The sequence below is a fragment of the Belonocnema kinseyi genome, chromosome 5 (genome assembly GCF_010883055.1).
Source record: "Belonocnema kinseyi isolate 2016_QV_RU_SX_M_011 chromosome 5, B_treatae_v1, whole genome shotgun sequence".
Taxonomy (NCBI): domain Eukaryota; kingdom Metazoa; phylum Arthropoda; class Insecta; order Hymenoptera; family Cynipidae; genus Belonocnema; species Belonocnema kinseyi.
The window spans coordinates 44,617,213-44,637,412 of NC_046661.1; positions in this window are offsets into that span (position 1 = coordinate 44,617,213).

The window sequence follows — 20,200 nt, forward strand, 5'->3', positions numbered from 1 at the left end:
ATGAGACCCTACTTAGAAGAGACATAAGAAGTCACAGAAACACGAGAGCCTGCATGAAAAAATGCATGGACATAAAAGAAGCAAGAGAAGTATGCCAGGACAAGAAAGTATGGCGGCAAATAGTTAATAAAAAGAGTGTTAGTAAAGTGAACGACGCCTGAAACAAAGACCTTGGCTATTAATGGACTCAAGTGGGGAACCTTACACAACGACTTCGTGAGGTTCTTCGCTTGGGGTGATTGCTAGAGAGATTGATCAGCAACCTGGGTCGGAGCAGTGTTGCGGAACGAACGTGTTATTTATTTAAATAACACGAGAATTCTGGATCAATCTGAAAAATCTCTATCCCTTCCACACACTACTCCTTTCCCCTGCCGAGTGAGTCACGTCTACCCCGAAAGGGAAATGGCTTAATTGTGTAACAAAAAAATAAAATTGAGGTTTGACGTCTTCCGACTTTTAGTGAACAATATTCTGTTTTTATCCCCCTCCTAAACATATTAGTTCACTTTATTTAAATGTGGCAAATTACACAGTAAAAATAAATACTTAAAGTTATATTCGACTTAATTTCAAACTTTACTTGAATTAAGGAAGCACCTGAATTTAAGTGTGCAAACTATCTTGAATAAAGCACTGACTTATCTTAAATAGGAAATCAGCATTTTTCTACTGGAATAAAGTAAATTATGCTCCTAAATTTTAATAGTCAGTTTGGAAAGTAAGTTGAAGGCAACTTGAAATAACCTGCAAGGCTTTCGTCACCTAAAATAAAGGAATATACCATCCTGGATTTGAGGTTCGTACTACCTTGCATGTCGTTGCAGTAGGCTTTCACTAATATACAGCTCGTGGCCATTCTCGGTAATAAGCGTAGAATAGAGAAAAATTAATATTTTCAGATTTCAGCGCAAAAATAAAGATTATTTTATTATTTTGAACGCACGATTTTTCCATCTGTCTAAAATGCCACAATGAGAATAAGATACCTGCTAAACTTATTCACTTCTATTTCCATAGCGACCGCCACACAGTTTTCTATTCTCCCAAAGAGAACGTGTTTTCAATATATTTAATTCCTTCTAATTGTACCGGTAATGCACCTCACAGAGATATTTTTTATTCCTCAGAAGTGGTCATATTTTGATTTTATTTAATTCCTTCTAATAAGAGCACAAAATATGTGTAATAAGTAGTTTTAATTCCTTCATGCGGAATGTAAATTCTGAAATTTTAATTCTCACCAATTCAACTCTGCCTCTCTAGAGTTAAAATTATTTAAATTCACACATCTGCATAGACTTATTTGTTGCATTTTTTAAGACGTCTAAATGAATTATTAAAATATAAATAAATATAAATTTGAATATTTTTCAAATTTATAAGTTTTAAAAAGATTTAATAATAAAAAATAGGTTAAATAAATGCTTTCGTTAAATTTCACTAATTCGATTTAGAGGAATAGGATTTAAATTATTATTAAACCCATGAAAATAATTAAATTATTACCAAACTTTTTACTTCGCAACGCAAGCGCCCTTTCAATACATCACGGAACGCCTTTGTCTGAAGACTTTGGACCGCACCTGCCCCCAATATACCGTTTTTTCTATTTTTCCTAATTTTCCTGTATTTTCTTACAAGTGTGAACCCAACTTGTATATTTTCTAAAACGAATAACTATTATATAAGAACAGCTGATGAGTGTCGGTAAGGCGTGAGAAATTCCTAGTTTTTAATTAGAAAATTACCCTCAATTTCAGATAGGATACTTGATTAACTTAAGGTTACACTAGCTTTCAACATACATATATTCTTAATTGAAGAGCGAGCATACCTAAATTTCAGGATATGTCTTCCTGAATTTCAAATAGTCCCAACCTGAATTTCAGGAATCTAATTCCCTTAATTTAATGTTCAGATGTCATTCTTAATTTCAGATTGATGCTTCTTTTTGTGACACCTTAGGATAAGCCGAATTTTCGACTCAAATTAAGTACTTTTCTTTGCTGTGTAAGTAGATCTAAATTTTGTTCGCTATTTTATGAATAACAATTTTTTGTATTACTTATTACATTAACGATTTGTTTGCCTTCATGCGAAACATTTGTATAACTTTAAAATATAAATGTCACACACACACACACACACACACACACACACACACAAATTTGTGTGTGTTTAGGAATTAAAGAGGATTCCTACGAAATAGGATAATAATAATAACTTATATTTTTTACCCCCACCTTCATCGCCAAAAACATAATCCAAAAATAAAAAATAAAAATTTTTACCTATTACTTCTAAGTGTTAGCAGTTTCTGTCGCCGCTTTCATACAAATAATTACCACTGAAAAATTTGAATATTTTCCATAACTTTTTAAACAATGATTAATTGTTTAAATAAATGTAAATTATTAAAAAATATATTTTTTCCCCAAAAATGTAAAAATAATCTATTTTCTTCTTGAATAGTCATAGTTGGTAATTGCTTGAAGTATTACATTCTGTTTAAAAAATTCTATAATTACTTAAACAATTAATTCTCGTCTATTTACACAATTTCTAAAAATTGAGCCAGAGATGTTCAATTTTTCACAAATTCGTATCCTGAACTACCTTTTCTTGAATAGTTACATAATTTTGATTCATTTCTTCTAATTTTTCAGAAATCTTTATTTGTTTAATCAACTTTATTTGGTTGCGCACATTCTTTCGACACCAAAAAATTTATATAAAATAGAAGACATACAATTTCTTTTCTGACTGAATAGTGTATAAAAAAATGTATTAACTATTTTTTAATTGTTAAAAAAATTTAATTTGTTTGAACAATTATTTTTCCAAACATATTTTTCAAATACTAGGGGAGAGGGCTTAGTTGTGAGACAGTCGATTTTCTCTGTTATGCAATATCAACATGGCCACCTGACTACTCCCGAAACTCTCTTGTCCTGAGTCAGTGTTTGTGCCCACACCGAAGAGGATACAAGCATTATTGCATCAGTTGCGAATATCGCGTGCAAAAATGGAGTGGAAACACTTTTTTTGATTATTTGCAAAGTGCCATTTTTCGAGTGTATCAATTGAAAAAGGTAAGTGGAATGCATTAACATATAGTGTTTTCCTTATATTTTGTGATGCAATATTACAATATGCCAATATACGGTTGGAAAATTTTTGTTTTTATCCTGATAGTGGCGTCATGGTTTGGTTGTGAGACAGAGTACTGGCTTAGTTTATGAGACCACTTGCTTTTCCCAGTGTATACAATTGAAATCGTATACCACGGTCAAATATCGTTATTTTTGTCAGCAGAAAGTGTTTATTTACCATTTAACTGGTGTTTTGATCCATTCACTTTTATTTTTAGCAATGTCAACTCCAAAAAGGACAACTAAATCCCAACAAAGGGATTATAATGCCGAAAGACGATTGAGAGTAGCGAGCTGAGTTCTCCACAAAATATTGCTGTTTTGAAGGAAAAAGCAGCAGCGAAGAAACTAACAGCGAAGAAGCCAACACCAAAGAAGGCAAAACCACAGCCCAGCGTTCCAAAACAAAACGGCTGTCAAATTCGCAAGGGGCAAACTAAATCTAAATGGTTGAGTTATTGAACGCCACATTTTGAGCACCTGATCTAAATGCAATAATACCGGACGGTTCAGCTCGCTTTTTCCCGAAAAGATCCTTTTTTTTTGTTGTGTTTTGTAATCGAAAGTAAAATTCATTTAAATTCATTTCTTTCAGTGTATACAGTAAAACGGTAGTATAGTGGCCACGAGGGGCAGGAGCGGAAAGCTGGGGACTCAACTGTATTCTCACATGTTCCTCAAATGGCTGTCAATGTGGCTACATCAAAACTACATCTTAACGCATGAATTGTTGGCTACAATATTTTAATCGCCTAATCTAAAGGCAATTATACCGAATCGTTAAGCTCGCTTTTTCCCGAAAATGTTCTTGTTGTTTTTTGTAATTGAAAGTTGAGGCTACTTTGTCTCGCTTGAAACTGGCGCGTTGTGTACAGTACACGTGCGTATACCAGAGGGGGTGCGTTCCAAGTTTAGTAGTAGACTAAAGTTTAGTATCTTCATCACTTTCCACTATTATTGAACACGTCAATGATTGTAATAACAATGATCTCATTACTGAGGCAGCAATTAAAATCTTCTTATCCTGTTCTTGCATTTTTTAAACTTTTGTGTAACGTAACCTCAACTATCTTTCACCAAACATACACACGACGCACACTCAAAACCGTTCATTCTACAATTCTCCCTCCACTTCACCCTAGTAAACTCCGCCCAATTCTTTACTTCACCCACCTTTAATGCCCAAATTTCACCTAGGTTTTCTTTCGACAATTCACTGCTCTCTGATTGGTCATCTGAACGGGATCGTTGTTGCCGTTGATTCGTTGAAACGAAAACCATTTAAAGGAACTTATTTGAAATAAGAACACTTAATTTAACAGTTGATGATTCACAATTTATTAAAGATGCATTTCCAACATCATTGTCTCAGAGGTCAAAAATCACAATTGTTTATAATTGTTTATATCGCGGCGTACCATTTCGCGTTTAACAATTGATCTTATTTATAATAGTTTATTATCTAACAACAATTTAAATGAATTAACTAAATTCAAACACAATACAAAGTTCCTAAGTCCAAAAAACTCAATTATACACTTTCAAGTGTCGCAGGTTTTGTATTAAATATGCGGATTTGGAGATACAAAATCTGGCGTTTTTCCGTTGTGCGCGCGTTTTTATAAAGTCTGTTTTGGGTGGAGTAATCTCCCACTTTCCAATTTCAGCCAATCAAATCGCAGACAACCTTGAATTTAACAGTCAGTTTACGAATAAGAAATTAGGTCGCATGGCTCCGCCTATTAGATTTACTACGCAATATGACCAATTCGTCCATTGACATATCCAAACAATTTTGGTATAAAGTTCAAACTGTGAACGGATGTTTATAATACCATTTCCTGTCAAAATTCGTTCTAAAGCACGTTTTAATACTAAAAATAGCTTTGTGACTCATCTTTAGGAATGCTAAGAATCCAATCTATTCCTATATCGTCGTAGTCTAAAAGTATTTCACCGTTATCGAATTAATCTGTCATTCTTATTCTTTCTATTATTTCAGGACAGAGAGAGAGAGAGAGAGAGAGTATTAAAATAATGAATATTTCTTCTAAATTGTTCTTATTCTAGAATTTCTAAGTTATAGTTATAAGTTAAACTAAAGATATTAGGTCCTAGATACGGCATGGGTCAGTGATGGGGGACGACCGATATATATATATATATCTAACTACATTTACGACTATATCAAGGTGTTGCCCTTTTCAACTTTTCACCGTTTCTATGGCAACCGCGTCCTGCAAGCACGTCAGCGGGCGAGGTGGGGCCGGGGTGCACACCAAAAGTTGTTGAATTCCAAATTGAACAGGATTTTCTGTTTCTCGTTCTCGCGTTCGCCTTCGCCATCACTACAGCAATCTTTGCTACAGTTGAGTCGATTGGCTGGCTCTGTACGGCCTGTACGCTAAAAATGTTATGAAAACTGATTTACCTAATTATATTCAACTTAAAGAGAGCCTACAACTATTCTATTTATTATTATTTTAAATTTTCGAGACAATAAATAAATGTAAAAAAATTCTTTTCTTACTTTAGAATTTTAGTTAAATTTCTAAAATTATTTTTAAAAACTAAACTTAACATTTAAATGAAATTAAGATAAATTAATAAATTTAATAAAATTTATTTTAATTCCAAATTAAATAAAGTTTAGTTGAATTTAAAATTTAAATAAAATTTAGCTAAATTCAACATTAAAATGAAATTTAGGAGAATTTAAGAATTAAATAAAGTTTAGATAAATTAATTTCTCGTCTGGTTTCTTTTCAAAGAGAAATTTTGTAGATACTAATTAAATAAGTTTTAAAACAATTCTATTCGCACTTTAAGATTTATTGTAGTGCAATTTTAAAAATTATTTTGTAAAACTAAATTTAAAGATTGAATACAATTTAGATCATTTCAAAAAGTGAATACATGTTAGTTAAATTCAAAATTTAAGTAAAAAGTAAAAGGTAAATGGTTTTAAATGAAAGAAAATTTGAAATGAAAACAATTAAAATTACAGTGTAATTATTTTCTTTTAGAAGCGTAAGAATAAAATAATAATTATTGAAAGAAGCTAGTTTATAAATTTAAAATTCAAAATTTCAGTATTTGTAAAATTTCGAATATTCTTCGAGTATAACCTGTGAATTCAAATTATTTAATTTTAAACGTTTTAAATGAAATCACTTATGATTCGGCAATACATTTTTTTTCAGCTTTAGGATATAAATAATCTAAAGCTGCAATAAGCAGATTATTCGATGTCAAAGCTCGTAAAAAATTGGAATTAATGTAAAGCTTTGAAATCGAAAACTTTTTATAAGGAGAGGAATTTTAAGTTGAAAGGTTTTAATATATTTTTAATTTAAAATATTCAAATTGAGTAATTTTATAAACAGAATTTTTAAGAATTGTATTATTTGAAATTTTTTCATAGAGTTGATAAATTAAAACTCTGCCCGCCTCGCGGGCACATTCTCGTCGCGCGTGGCTCGCAAGTTTGAGCGCGCCTAGGGCGCGCGACGGTCGAATCTAGCGCTTCGCGCTCGGATATTTCTTCTTTGCATTTGGAATACTTGAAAAAAACTTTATCAAAAAGATCTCTTTTAGATGGCAATATTTATATGCGTCTTCATATTCTGAATTCCATACTTAATTAAGTATAGTCAAATATTAAGTTTCTCAAAGCTCTGTAGGCTTTGAGGTACACATTCTCATCGTGACACTCGCGCTGCGCGCTCGATTTCCGACAGACATTTGTAAACAGGTTTTGTTGGATTTTTTTCTCGTAACGTTCGTCGTTTTTCCACACATTTTTTTTATTATTTTTTTTCAATGTTATTTTTCACAAATAAAACAAATCTTTCTTCGTATCCTACATAGTTTGTCCACAAAATGGATTTTTTTATTTTCGATTATTTTTTGTGCAATAAAAATTTGAATTTTAGATTTTTCAAGAAAATCCAAAAATTAGTTATGATAGTCTTAAAGGGCTTTCAAAAAGAAATGCTTTTCTTATTTTGACTTTTTTTCATATCGTGCGATTTTCGGCTTGAAATTTTGATTTTCGGTTTAATAAAAAAATTTTGAAAACGCTATAACTCTGAGAATTTTCTTTTTATCGAAAAAAGTCATAAGGATAAATTGTTTGTTCTTTTGAATACTATAAATATCCGTACCTAGAATTTTCAAATTCAGAAAAAAGTTGTCACAAAAATTTTCAAAATGGGCTCACTTTTTGAATTTTTATCAAAAATGGCTGGTTCACGCACTCGTCCTTTCTTTTCGAACCTAAAAAAAGTGTGCCAAAGATGAATTTGATTCGTTCATTTTTTCGAGAGTTATCGTGTTTACGGACGGACGGCCGGCCGGACGGACAGACAGACAGACGCTATCGTGAAAACCTGATTTTCGGATTCAGAGGGTCTCGAAACTTATTAATATTTTTAAAATTAATATTAATATAATAATGTAATAATATTAATATTTTTAAAATTTTGAATATGCCTTAAGTATAATCTGATAAATTTAAATTATTTAATTTTGAAAGTTTTGAATTGAAAATTGAAATGCAGAATTCTAAATGTTTGTATTTGGGTATTATGAGATTTTAGAGGCCATTAATTTAAGCCTAATCAAGTTAGAAGGCTTACAGTTGTCAATTTTACGATATTAAACCCTTATATTAAAAACCAAATTGAATTTCAATGTTAAAATTTTTTATTGTTTAGGATTTGATTCCTAAATTCAGAATTTGTTCAAAGCTTTACATTTTTAATTTTACACTTTAAAACCTTTATGTTTAATTTGTGTCATCGAGATAAAAATATTACATTTTAGTAGACACGACTTTATTTGCGTAAAAAAATTAATTTAGGAAATACCCCGGGCGCCAAGGTGAACAATCCGCCGAGAGGGAAAAATGCGTTAAGCCAAATCTGCTTTTTGCGTGAAGAAACTCACTATCTTCGTTTTGACGTGAGTCTTCTTTACGTATACGCTGCAACGCGAAAATGACCCTTACGTCAACCTTTAGAGAGTTACTTTTTTCTCCAAGACGGAAGAAATAATCAAAGCTTATCACATTGAAAAAAATTATTTGTTAACAAAATTTCGTCACTTATTTATTACATGAAAACATTTGTTTTTGTTTACAAGATTTAAGAAGTAAGAAAAAAATCTTAATTGGAATATATTGATTTTTGAAGAACAAGAAGCTTTAAGCATTATAACGCTAGGCGTAAATAATTTTAACATATCTTCCTTTTTAATTTAATAAACACAATATTAAAATGGAAGGTTTAATATTGTCAGAAATAAATATTCACTTTAACTTCAAGTACCTAGATGACAGTTTTTACTTGTCATGTTCATTGTAATTTTTACATTATGCCTAATTGTCTACTGTGTTATGAATTGCAGTTAGAAGAAAGTTGTGAATAATACAATAGAACGGAATTAAATTTCGGTTTTCAATCGAGATCTTTGAAAAGGAGTATACAATTTTTGAAAAAATAAGTCTGACAAAATAGTGCCAGATCATGTATTTTTTGGTTCGATTCATAATTTTATTCAAATATGAAATTTCTTCCTAATTTCTTTTTAATTATGCAAGAAATAAACATTGCTAATATCTTTTTCAAATAAAAAAGTGGGGTTTTTGGCATGATTGTTGTTATTTTTCTGAAAAAAACCTTTTTTGTTAATGAGGTAATTAATTTATAATGCATAAGCCTTTAAAATTTTATAAAAGAAACTGAAAGTTAATCCAATATTTAAATTATTAGAAAATAAATTTATTTACGAACAAATTTAAAAAAGCAAGTTTTTTATTAAAGAAAAGAATTTAAAATAATTATTTTAGTAAAATTAAAAATTTTTAATGGAATTAAATATGCAAACAGTTAAACAAGTGAATGCAAACAAAAGCTTAATCGACCAGCTGGAAAGTATATTTTTCTATGCATGACCGGTGGAGAACATTTTAAAGTTTCAACTTATTTTTCTCAATGAATACAAAATAAAGAAATAAAGGAAATAATTAAAGGAAACTAAATAAAAAACTAAGAAAACTTATATATTTATTAAAAATAAAAGAAAAACAGCGTCAAAGTCTTTTTAAATATATGGACTATTGAAGTACATAATAGTTCTGTGAATTTATAGCATTGTTTTGTATTATTTTTTATGGTTGCGGTTTAAAAAATGTAATTAGCTCATGTATTAAAACAACAAAAAGACGAAAAATATGGCAATTTTTATGTCAAGTTTTAGTATTAAATGACAATAAAAGAAAATTAGGCAGCCATTTTTTCTAATATTGAGTTACTTCTTATTTCAATTTGAAAAAAATAGTTCATATTTATAACATGCCCTTAGCTAAAATGTAGAAGCAAGCCGTAATTTTCTTTGATTTCCGAAAATGCTTCTTACACTTTACAGCTGTTAAAAAACTCATACACCACTTAATTCACTGATATTTAAAAAATACAACATTTCAGAAGACATTTGTCTAGGCATATAAGGATATTTAGGAAAAAAATTTTATTATAAGTTTTCATAAGGAAATTTTTTTTCAGAATTTTTATTTCTTCAACCAGAAAAAAATAGTAAGGACATATTCAACCACAACTCTGATTGATTTAACCAAACATTTTTTTAGTTTATTTAAATTTAAATAAAACCTAACTGTATCTTTAAATTCACTTTTCTACTAATTTCCAAAAAAATTATAACTCAAATAAAAAATAAACTTTTTAATTTAAATTTGTTATTACTATTTTATACTAACATCTTTGCTACATTTTGGGCATAATTTTGATTTCAAAAAGTCTTTAGAGTTTTCGAATTCCTTCAAGACCTTTTCTACTCAATTAAAATTATTTTTCCATTCACTTATAAAGTTAAATTAGATTATTACCATTTTGGATTTCAAATGCACTATAATTTGGCGCGACCAAATATAGATCTGCCTGTCGCGCCTCTACAAACATGTGGCGGAACCAATCAGTACATGTCGCGCCTCTATAAGTATGTGGCCGAACTAAAAGCAATATATATATATATAAAGGACCACAAACTTGCCCGCCGCGCTAACTACCGGTATGTGGTGCAACTAATCTCATGCAGTATCTAAGACCTAATAGCTTTGGTTAAACTTCAAATTCTAATTTGAATTTGAACACACATCGATCAATCGATATATCGAATCGATATCTATCTAGTCGATACTAGCTTTCGAGGTACACCTTACGTAAATAAACGTATATGTTTTGAGGGCTCTAGGATCCGAAAATCTATATCGTTACACCTCCCAACTTAATTAAAAGGCTACTACAGGGTGGAGACAGCCTTTTTCTCAAACGTCATTCGCGTTCGTGAATGTGTGTTTACGTTTTCTCAGTTTTCTAAGGGTCAAATTTCAAGAGTTAATTTACGAGTTTTCAAGTGCTTAGGGTTTCCCGTGAGTAATTCAAAAGGACCATTCGTGCTCTAATTTCCAATATTTTATTTTCATAAACCAATTATAAGAAAAGAATGAGGAAATCAGTTTTCAAATCTTCAATGAAGACAAATAAAATGCGGCAAACTAAAATTCAGAGAAAAGAAAATGATAAATCTTAAACTAATTCGAAATTTACAATAAGGTTAAAGAAATAAAATTTTAATGTAGTTTCATACATATATTTTTTATACTATCTCTTCCTCAACATTACAAAAATGAGGGGGCGAATCTAAAATGTATATTATTTATCAATTAATAAAATTTATATAAAATTAACAGAAGTTTTTGTTTACTAAATATATTTATATATAAAAAAGAAATTCGTGATACTTCAAGTCTAAGATACATATTTTGAAATTTGAAATAAGTTTTATTGTATTTGACAAACTGTTTTTTTTTAAATTTATCCTCATGTGTTTCTATAAAAATTGTGCCTGAGAAAGAAACCTCTTTTTTAATAAAATAATACTTTGTATATAAATCAGTAATTATGATTTCTTATTCACTATTGTATTTTTTCCTATCTTAATAGTCACTTTTTAATCTTAAAATTATTTCAAAGTAACACTACACAGCCAGGAAAACAATTTCAAACACCGGTACGTTCCAAGGGCAAAAGGGGAATGACGTCTCGAATGCCCTCCACCTGGTTCAACTCGACCCACAAGAAAATTCGAAAGGATGGTTCTGTTTGATAATTTACGACCTGGAACCTGACAAGTGACTCTAAGTCCATGGGGTTGACAACGATCTCGATCACCCTGTAGGCATGCCAGCCCAAATGATACCATCCTGACTCTTGGATAACCTGAAGGCAAATCGAGCATCTTCCGACAGGAAAATTAAAAAGCAGCTCAGACCCACACCCTTCACAAGGACGAGGAGCAAAAAAGTTTGAAATTCCGATGAAATGGAGAGTCCTCATTTTCCATTAATGACGAATTGGCAGTAATCCTTGTTGAGCCCAGTTAACAAACCTCCAAATCCAACCCTCAGGACCTTGGGCTATTGAAACCTAACCAAATACATGCCGGATTCGTGAGTTTTCAGCTGATAGTAAATTAATCACTTCCTCAGAGAGATCGTTATTTCCTTCAATATAAAATATTCTCTGATTTTCAAGAACGTCAACTTCAGGAATGATGACTGAGACTTATCTGGGAGGCACAAGCAGTTCCAGTGCTGGTCTTAAATCCCTGATATTTTAAAATTTTTCTGATAAATAATTCAGAGCACAATACACCAACAGAGAGATGAGAATCATTTCAATCATTTTGATAAAGTCACAACACCAGTTCACTTTTATACCAGGAAAATAACCTCAATCCGAGACTGGCATGCGCAAGCCCTCACTCCCCAAATTTTTTGAAAATTCTTTATATTAACAAAAAGAATGTTCACTACTAATTGGTAAAATAATATTTACAAAATACAAAAAAAATTCAATGTTATTCTTACCAATTTACTTTTTCAAAATGAAAATTATTACCTTTGGTGTAAAGGAAATCCTTAATTTAAAGGTTAAATTACCCGCGAAACCTTTTTGAATTCAAATTTAACGATTTAATTTAAATGATCATATTTATCAAGATTGAATCTAGTAAAAATAGCAAATGAAATAATTTTAATATTAAATTAAATTTTGTTCATTATATATTTAAAAAATAAAAGAAATTCTTTTAGAATCACCAGGACCATGGATATTTGGCCGTATTTAAAAGTTATTTTGCATTTTCGTGATCTAATACGTATTCAATAATGCATATTTTATATTGTATAAAATATATTAATTTATAATTACTTTTCTTTGTTTTTAAATTGCTTCTAAAATGTTTATTTAGGTTAATTGGGTCTGCAGATAGTGGCAAAGCGAGGAATTAAGCTATACCACTTATAGCTTTTTACTACCAATTCTAGGAGTGTACTGATTTTATTATTATTGCATTTAAAATGGTAAGCAACTAATTATATGTATAATAACTAATTATAAATATAAGCAATTATATATACAATTCACATTCCACTTTTTTTAATTCTATATTCACCCTCTTGTTTTTCTTTTTTTTTGTTTCGAAGGGTAAGAGTTTTCATTTCATATTGACGCTTAATAGCTTTTAAATTGCTCAACTCCTTTTTAAATTTCTCGTGAAAAATGTGATTTATATGTATATATACTCTAGAATAAAATGATGATTATTATGTACATAATATTTTTGTATTCAAATTTAATTTTAAATTATAAACTACTTTTATCGTTTATAGTTTTCAAAATTGCCCTAATTCCAAAATGACTCTTAGAAGAATAATTTCTATTTTTCAAATTTTTTTTTCAGCTTACAATGACATAACTCGAAATCCATTTTGCCATTTTAATCTTAATCTTCCATTCATGGATATGAATTGAGTTTCAGCTTATCCAAATGGACAATTTTAGTCTTTTTAGGGCTAATCCATATAAAAGCGTTACGCTCAAATCTTAATTCTACTAAAACATATGATCCATCATAATATGGTGAAAACTTTTTGTTTTCTCTTTCATTAATTTCCAAATATGCCTGACTTCCAACCTTAAAGTGCTTAGGATTAGCTTTCCTTTCATAATATTTCTTCTACTTTTCCTTTGCTTTTAGGAGTCTTTCGTGAGCCAGCGAGTGCACATTGTCAAGCCTCAGAAAGAGTTATTGCAAATGCACCGTATACGTCTTATCAGGCGGATTGGGAGAGAAGCTTGTTGGAAGATTAGCATCTCTACCATAAACTAGAGTGAAGGGAGCAAAGCCTGTTGCCTCGTGAACATTCACATTATAAGAGAAAACTGCAAATCGAGTCCAATCATCCCAGTCAACTTTTCCTTCGAAACTTCTGAGATATTCAATTAAGGTATGATGACATCTTTCTAAATATCCCAGACTCTGCGGATGATAAGCAGACGATTGGATCTTTTTAATTCTAAATATTTTGCAAAAACCTTGATTACTTTACTAACCAAATTAGTACCCTGGTCAGATTGTATTACCCGCGGACAACCATACCGCGTAACAAATTCTTCGGCTAAAGCTCTGGTTATAGTGACTGAATCAGTATCCTTCAAAGGTATTGCATCACAATATTTTGAAAATACACATTGAATCGTAAGAATATGTGTATTACTCATAGAAGTACCTGGAAGAGGTCCTACAAGGTCAATTTCAATCTTTTGAAATGGTTCTTTGAGAGTGTTGATTGATTGACGAGTTTTCCTTCTAACCAATTTATTTCTCAAACAATTTTTACATGAACCAACGATGCTTCTAACGTCTTCGTTTATATTATCCCAATAATATTGAGATCAAAGCGTCCAATAACATTTTGAGAAACCTTTATTTCCACCTACAGCAGACTTGTGAAATTCTTTGGTTATGTCATTTCTTTCATGACGTGGCGGAATAATCATTTCACCGGAGCAGATGACAACTAATAATTCAGACCCGAAAAAATGTTGCCGAAACATTTGCTCAATCGAGAGACAAGAGCTCTGATCCAAACCGTTTGACTTACGATTCAAGAAAAGCTAATCATTATACTTATTCCTCACAATCAAAGCAACAATATACCTATTGTTTCGGGTGAAGACTACTAATTCACCTCATTTAGGATAACTTTCTAACAAATCTTTAACTCGAAAGAGATTATGATTCACAAATTCTTTATTAGTTTCAGACATCATCGTACCATCGGTTGAGACAAAATGAGCAATATGCCCTTTACCCATGTAAATTTTGTCATTACTGTATGATACACGCGTCTGAGATGACCAATGTAGGAGTCTTTTCAAGAACAGCAGTACTGTTCTCACCATTGTGCTTGTCTTCCATCTCCTGTAAAGCGCAAAATTCACTTTGCGTCTTTACGACAGAAGAATTTAGTCCAACGCCCGCACCCTATTACCAACTCAGAGCCAATGATGATGTGGACATCAAGGGCTTCTGCTTTTTGGGCACCTGAGCTAAACCATTTTGAGCCAATGAAGGTATCTTAACTGGGTCGTCAAGGTCTTTAGCAGGTGAAGCCATAAGACTGTCATCACTGAGAGTTGAATCTCTCGACTCCGGTTTGGAAGCCTTATCTTTCAAAGGAACACCTAAACTAGCGGGGTTAGCGCGTTTCTATCCCCACGAATCTGGGCCAAAATTCTGTGGTGTATTGGCGTAGACCGATAACGGGGTCCCTAATAGGCTACACCCAACAGGAGTCGCGAGTCGTGGTGCCTCGGCACTCTGATCCTGGGTGGCGATTTGATAATTCTGAGAGATTGAGTCTGGATTATTCCTTTCACTAATCACCTCAATCCCAGTAACGTTACTTTCCGCTGCTCTGACATCTAGAGTCTCAAAACAAGCAAACACTCGCTCCGTTAACTCTTCTGGTTCAATCTCGTTATCAGAAGCTGGAAGTTCCACAACAGCTATCAGCTTTGAATCGAAGGAATCCAAAGCAGATAATAAAGGGCCCCTATCATTCAGTGGATTTCTTGACAAAGCATCAGCGTTGAAGTTCACTTTTCCAGGCTTATACACAATCACGTAATCATACTCACTCAGCTTGATTCGCCATCTAGCCAACTTCGAGACAGGATCCTTAATGCTATGCAGCCAAACTAAGGACCTATGGTCAGTAACGAGGACAAATTTGTGACCGTATAAGTAAGACCGGAAATAGTTGCCGAAGAAGACAATAGCAAGAAGTTTCTTCTCTATTGTAGAATAATTTATCTCAGCTCCTTGAAGAGTACTTGAGGCAAAAGCGATTGGCAAGTCCTGACAAATCTTACCCTGACTGAGGACACCTCCAAAAGCGTAATTTGAAGCGTCTGTTGTCAATAGAAATGGTTTTGAAATGTTAGCCTACTGTAACAATGGTTCGAAACAGATTTTATCACGCAGGATCTCAAAAGCTTCTTGTTCTACAGATGTCCAACGAAAGTCAGTACTGTCCTTCAAAATTTGAGTAAGTGGTTTAGCCACATTAGCTAAATCTTTAATAAGCCTCCTATAGTAACCTACAAGCCCCAAGAATTGTTTAGCATTTTTCTTTCCTCTTGGAATAGGAAAATTCTTTACAGCTTCTATTTTTCGAGGATCTAGTTTCACCCCTTCTTGGGTGATAGTATGTCCCAAATATACTATTTCTTTTTTCAAGAAATAACACTTTTCAGGGTTCAAAGATGATTCCGATGTTCTTAAACAACCTAAAAGAGCTTTTAATTTTTTACTGTAATCAATAAGTGATGAGGCGTAGATGACAATGTCATCCATATAAAGAAATAGATTAATTCCTTGTAAACATGTCAGAACTTGTTCCATTACACTTTGAAAGGTAGCAGGGGCATTTTGAAGTCCAAATGGCATTTTATTGAACTCGAAATCAACGAATGCAGTAGAAAAAGCAGTTTTTGCTTTGGATTCGGGATCCATGGGTATTTGATGGAATCTTGATGCTAAATCCATAACAGAAAAATAATTAACTCCTCCTAATTAATCTAATATCTCTGTTATTTGCGGCAAAAGGTAAGAATCGCTAATGGTTTTTTCGTTCAATCTACGATAATAAACCACCATTCTCCATTGTTTATTACCATGAGGATCTGGTTTTTTGGGAACGACCCAAAACAGGTGGATGACGATAATTTTTTTATGTTTAAAATAAGTTGATCCCAATTTGTCACTAGGAAGATCAAATTGCTGAGAATAATAAAAAAATATGGGGAAGAGACTTTTTTCTCTTTATCATTTAAATCAGAAAGATTTACAATTTCTAAAATTTCAGCAAATCTAGAAGTCTGTTTTTTTTTCATCAGCAGAAAGTTTACAATCCTCATAATCAATTTCAAAATAATCTTCAAGTTCAACTGGTGGTATTTCGAAATATACTTCAAGTTCAACTGGTGGTATTGTTAAATTTATTGGCTGATTATTGGAATTTATAAAGAAGATTTTAGCAGTTCTGTTTTTATTAAAAATCAAAGACTCACCAGCAAAAATTCCAGGGCCACACTGAATTCTACGTATGTAACCTTCCTTTAATTTAGTATCTTTTAATCGAATTGTTACTAATTCCTTTATTTTTGCAGGTAAACTGATTGTCTTATGGGAGTAAAACGAAAAATTAATATTTCCTATTTGAAGACAGTCACTTTCAAAATTTACAATGGCGTTATGATTTTTGAGGAAAGGGATACCAAAGATACCTTCTTGTGGAATGGGAAATGATTCTGACACAACGTGGAAAGAAGCTTCGAGACCCCTTATGATCAACCTGATCTCACCGATAGTGGAAACCATTTCCGGGCCTATTCCAACCACATGAACTATTCGCTTTTTATTTATCCAAACCGTGGGACTCACCACATTTTCTTCAATCAAATTCACTATTATTTGTTGGAAAGTTTTGCTTATAATGTCCAAATTCTTTACAATGATAACACTGCACAGACTCTAAGTTTCGTACAAGCTTAGTACCATCTTCTACTCGCATATGAGCTACTCTCTTTAATATAACTTGCCCTATTTTATTCTTTAAATTAGATCCCGATGAGGTAGATGGAATGAAGCTAGACAGAGATCCATGAACTCTTCCCAACTTTTCACTTTTTGATCGGCTTTAATGGCTAATGCAATACCATCATCCAAAGTGTTAATTTCTTTATCATAAATACGTTCCAGAGTTTTTAAGATGTCATCAAGTTCCAAATCTCTTTTATCTTGAATATTATAACGCGCTTCGCCGGTAATTTTATTCAAAACCATCATAGTTAAGTAAGGTGGATCGCGAGAATCGGTCATACCAATAACAGCCTTAGAATATTTCATAAATAACTTAATTGACATATTCTTTCCTGTAAATTCCGGTATCATATCTCTGACTATTCACGAAATTTTCTCGGGTCCACAAATAAGATTTAACGGTAATAAAGGATCAGAGGGGGAGTCCCGGACCTGAGTCTCATGTCTTTGCAAATCATTCCAACCCTCGCCACTTTGATCTGAACTAAAAGAATTTGTCTTATCACTATCAGAAGGATTTTCGCTCACTACTAATGTAGATCGATATTTCGAATCGATATCTAGCTAGTCGATACTAGCTTTCGAGGTGCACCTTGTGTAACTAAACGTATATGTTTTGAGGGCTCTAGGACCCAAACATTTATATCGTTACACCATCAATTCACCCGGGTGGTCACCTGGAACTCACCCAGGCAGGGTGCAAGAGCGGCAAACGGGGGGCTTCACAATCTGCTCAAGTTACTCACCAGGAGTCAGTATTTCTAGAACCGCATATCTAAAACAGGTTTCTACGATCCAGTAAAGAAGTACAATATAATTTTTTTGGTATCTTCACACAAGCTTAGCTATAAAATGACTGTATTCGTATGTGCATTCATTATCAATTGGCGAATTACCAAGATAAATGTTTTAGCAACCAAAAAGTTTTCAACTGTGAAACGTAAAGGAAATAAAGTTTGTAACTGAACATTATCAAAATTTTGAATATTTTGAATTTGTAACATTCATAGTTTAAAGTTGTACAAATGTTTCGCGCCAAGGCAAACAAATCATTAATGTAATAAGTAACACAAAAAATTGTTATTCATAAATTAGCGAACAAAAGTTAGATCTACTTTATTTACCACATTAAAATAAACTGAACTAATATGTTTAGGAGAAGGATAAAAATATTTGATTATGCGCACGAGCATTTTTCCCGACAAACTGTGCATGAAAATATAAACATGTGGGCGCTGCCATGTTTGTCGCGGGACATCAAAAGGTGGCGGACCTCCCCCCTGATTGCATCACCTCCGCAATGGCATGTCTAGTCCCTTGTTTCCTATGTCCATGCTTGCAGGGTTTGACGACAGCACGGTCGGTATTTCTCCAAAATAGTAATTAAAAAAAAACTTTTTTCACTATTCTAATTATTTAGGACCAGAGACACATTCTTGCATGCCTTCTATTTATCGTGCCAAATTTTTAACACGATATCTCATTCCGTGTGGACGTAAGTTGAGAAAGAAAACTTCCACTGGTATTTTCTTTAAAAAAATTTTTTCTTAAAATTTCCACCTGAGCAAAGCAGGGACATGGACTTTATTACCTCCTCTTTCATTTTCCAAACTTTCAGAGCGATACCTCATTTCGTTTAGGCGTAAGTTGGGAAAGAAAAATTGAAGACCAGGTATGGTCACGTGACCCTCTCGTCACATGGCCTTAAGGGCATGTGACACAGCTAAATACCGATATTACCGACCACAGTTTTTCAGTTCACTGAATGTTTTTTTGAACCTAAGAACTTTTTTTGTAAATAAAATATCGAGCTGAAACTTTGGGAAATATATTAGAATGCAATAAAGTACGTTTAGGTACTGCATTTTGGTAGGAACTTCACTGAAAATAATTTCATCTTTTTTCAGAACCTCAACATTTTTTGAACGTTCGAACTTTTTTTATACATAAAATATCGGTCTCAAACTTTGAGAAATGCAAGAGCCGAAAGAAAACTACGTTTAAGTACAAAGCTTAATAATAAAAGATGTAAAAAAATATATTTCAGCAATCAATTCCAACGGCATCAGCCGGTAACGTTGTACACGAAAACCGCCAGATTTCGTATTTTTGTGTACAATGTTACCGGCTGATGCCTTTGGAATTGATTGTTGAAATATATTTTTTTACATCTTTTATTATTAAGCTTTGTACTCAAACGTAGTTTTCTTTCGGCTCTTGCATTTCTCAAAGTTTGAGACCGATATTTTATATATAAAAAAAGTTAGAACGTTCAAAAAATATTGAGGTTCAGAAAACAGATGAAATAATTTTCAGTGAAGTTTCTACCAAAATGCAGTACCTAAACGTACTTTATTGTACTCTAATACATTTTCCAATGTTTCAGCTCGATATTGTTATTACAAAAAAAGTTCTGAGGTTCAAAAAAACATTCAGTGAACTGAAAAACTGTGGTCGGTAATATAGGTATTTATCTGTGACACATGCCCTTAAAGCTTCTAAAGTTTATTTTTTTGAAATCTTTGAAAATATACATTTTTACCAAATTTAAAATTAAAATGAGATTTGAAACTCTTCCATTCTTCTAAATATTTCTTGAATTTACCGGATTATTACATTTTTTAAAAACTTTTTAATTATATCAAATTAAAACATTTTGCTTTAAAATCTTCTACACTCTTCTTTTAAAGACCATAGCCGGATAAGCATGGGTGGTCTGCCTTGGAAGATATTTGGTTCATATTTATATGGGTCTTCTTGATTTAAACTCATGGATTTCTTAAATTTTAACAACCGATTGCGGAATAAATATAAAAAATACTTCTTTTTTCGAGGTCTCTTGATTCATAGTATAAAATAAGAGATCAGAAAGAGTATAGACATAATCTACGAAATAGTCATAGTTAAAATATACGAAGAATATTCTTCCCGTTAACTGCCAACATTCGCCAAACTATTTTTAAGTTTGCCCAAGGCACACAACGTGGAGGTTGTCAGGTTTGTACCTCTTA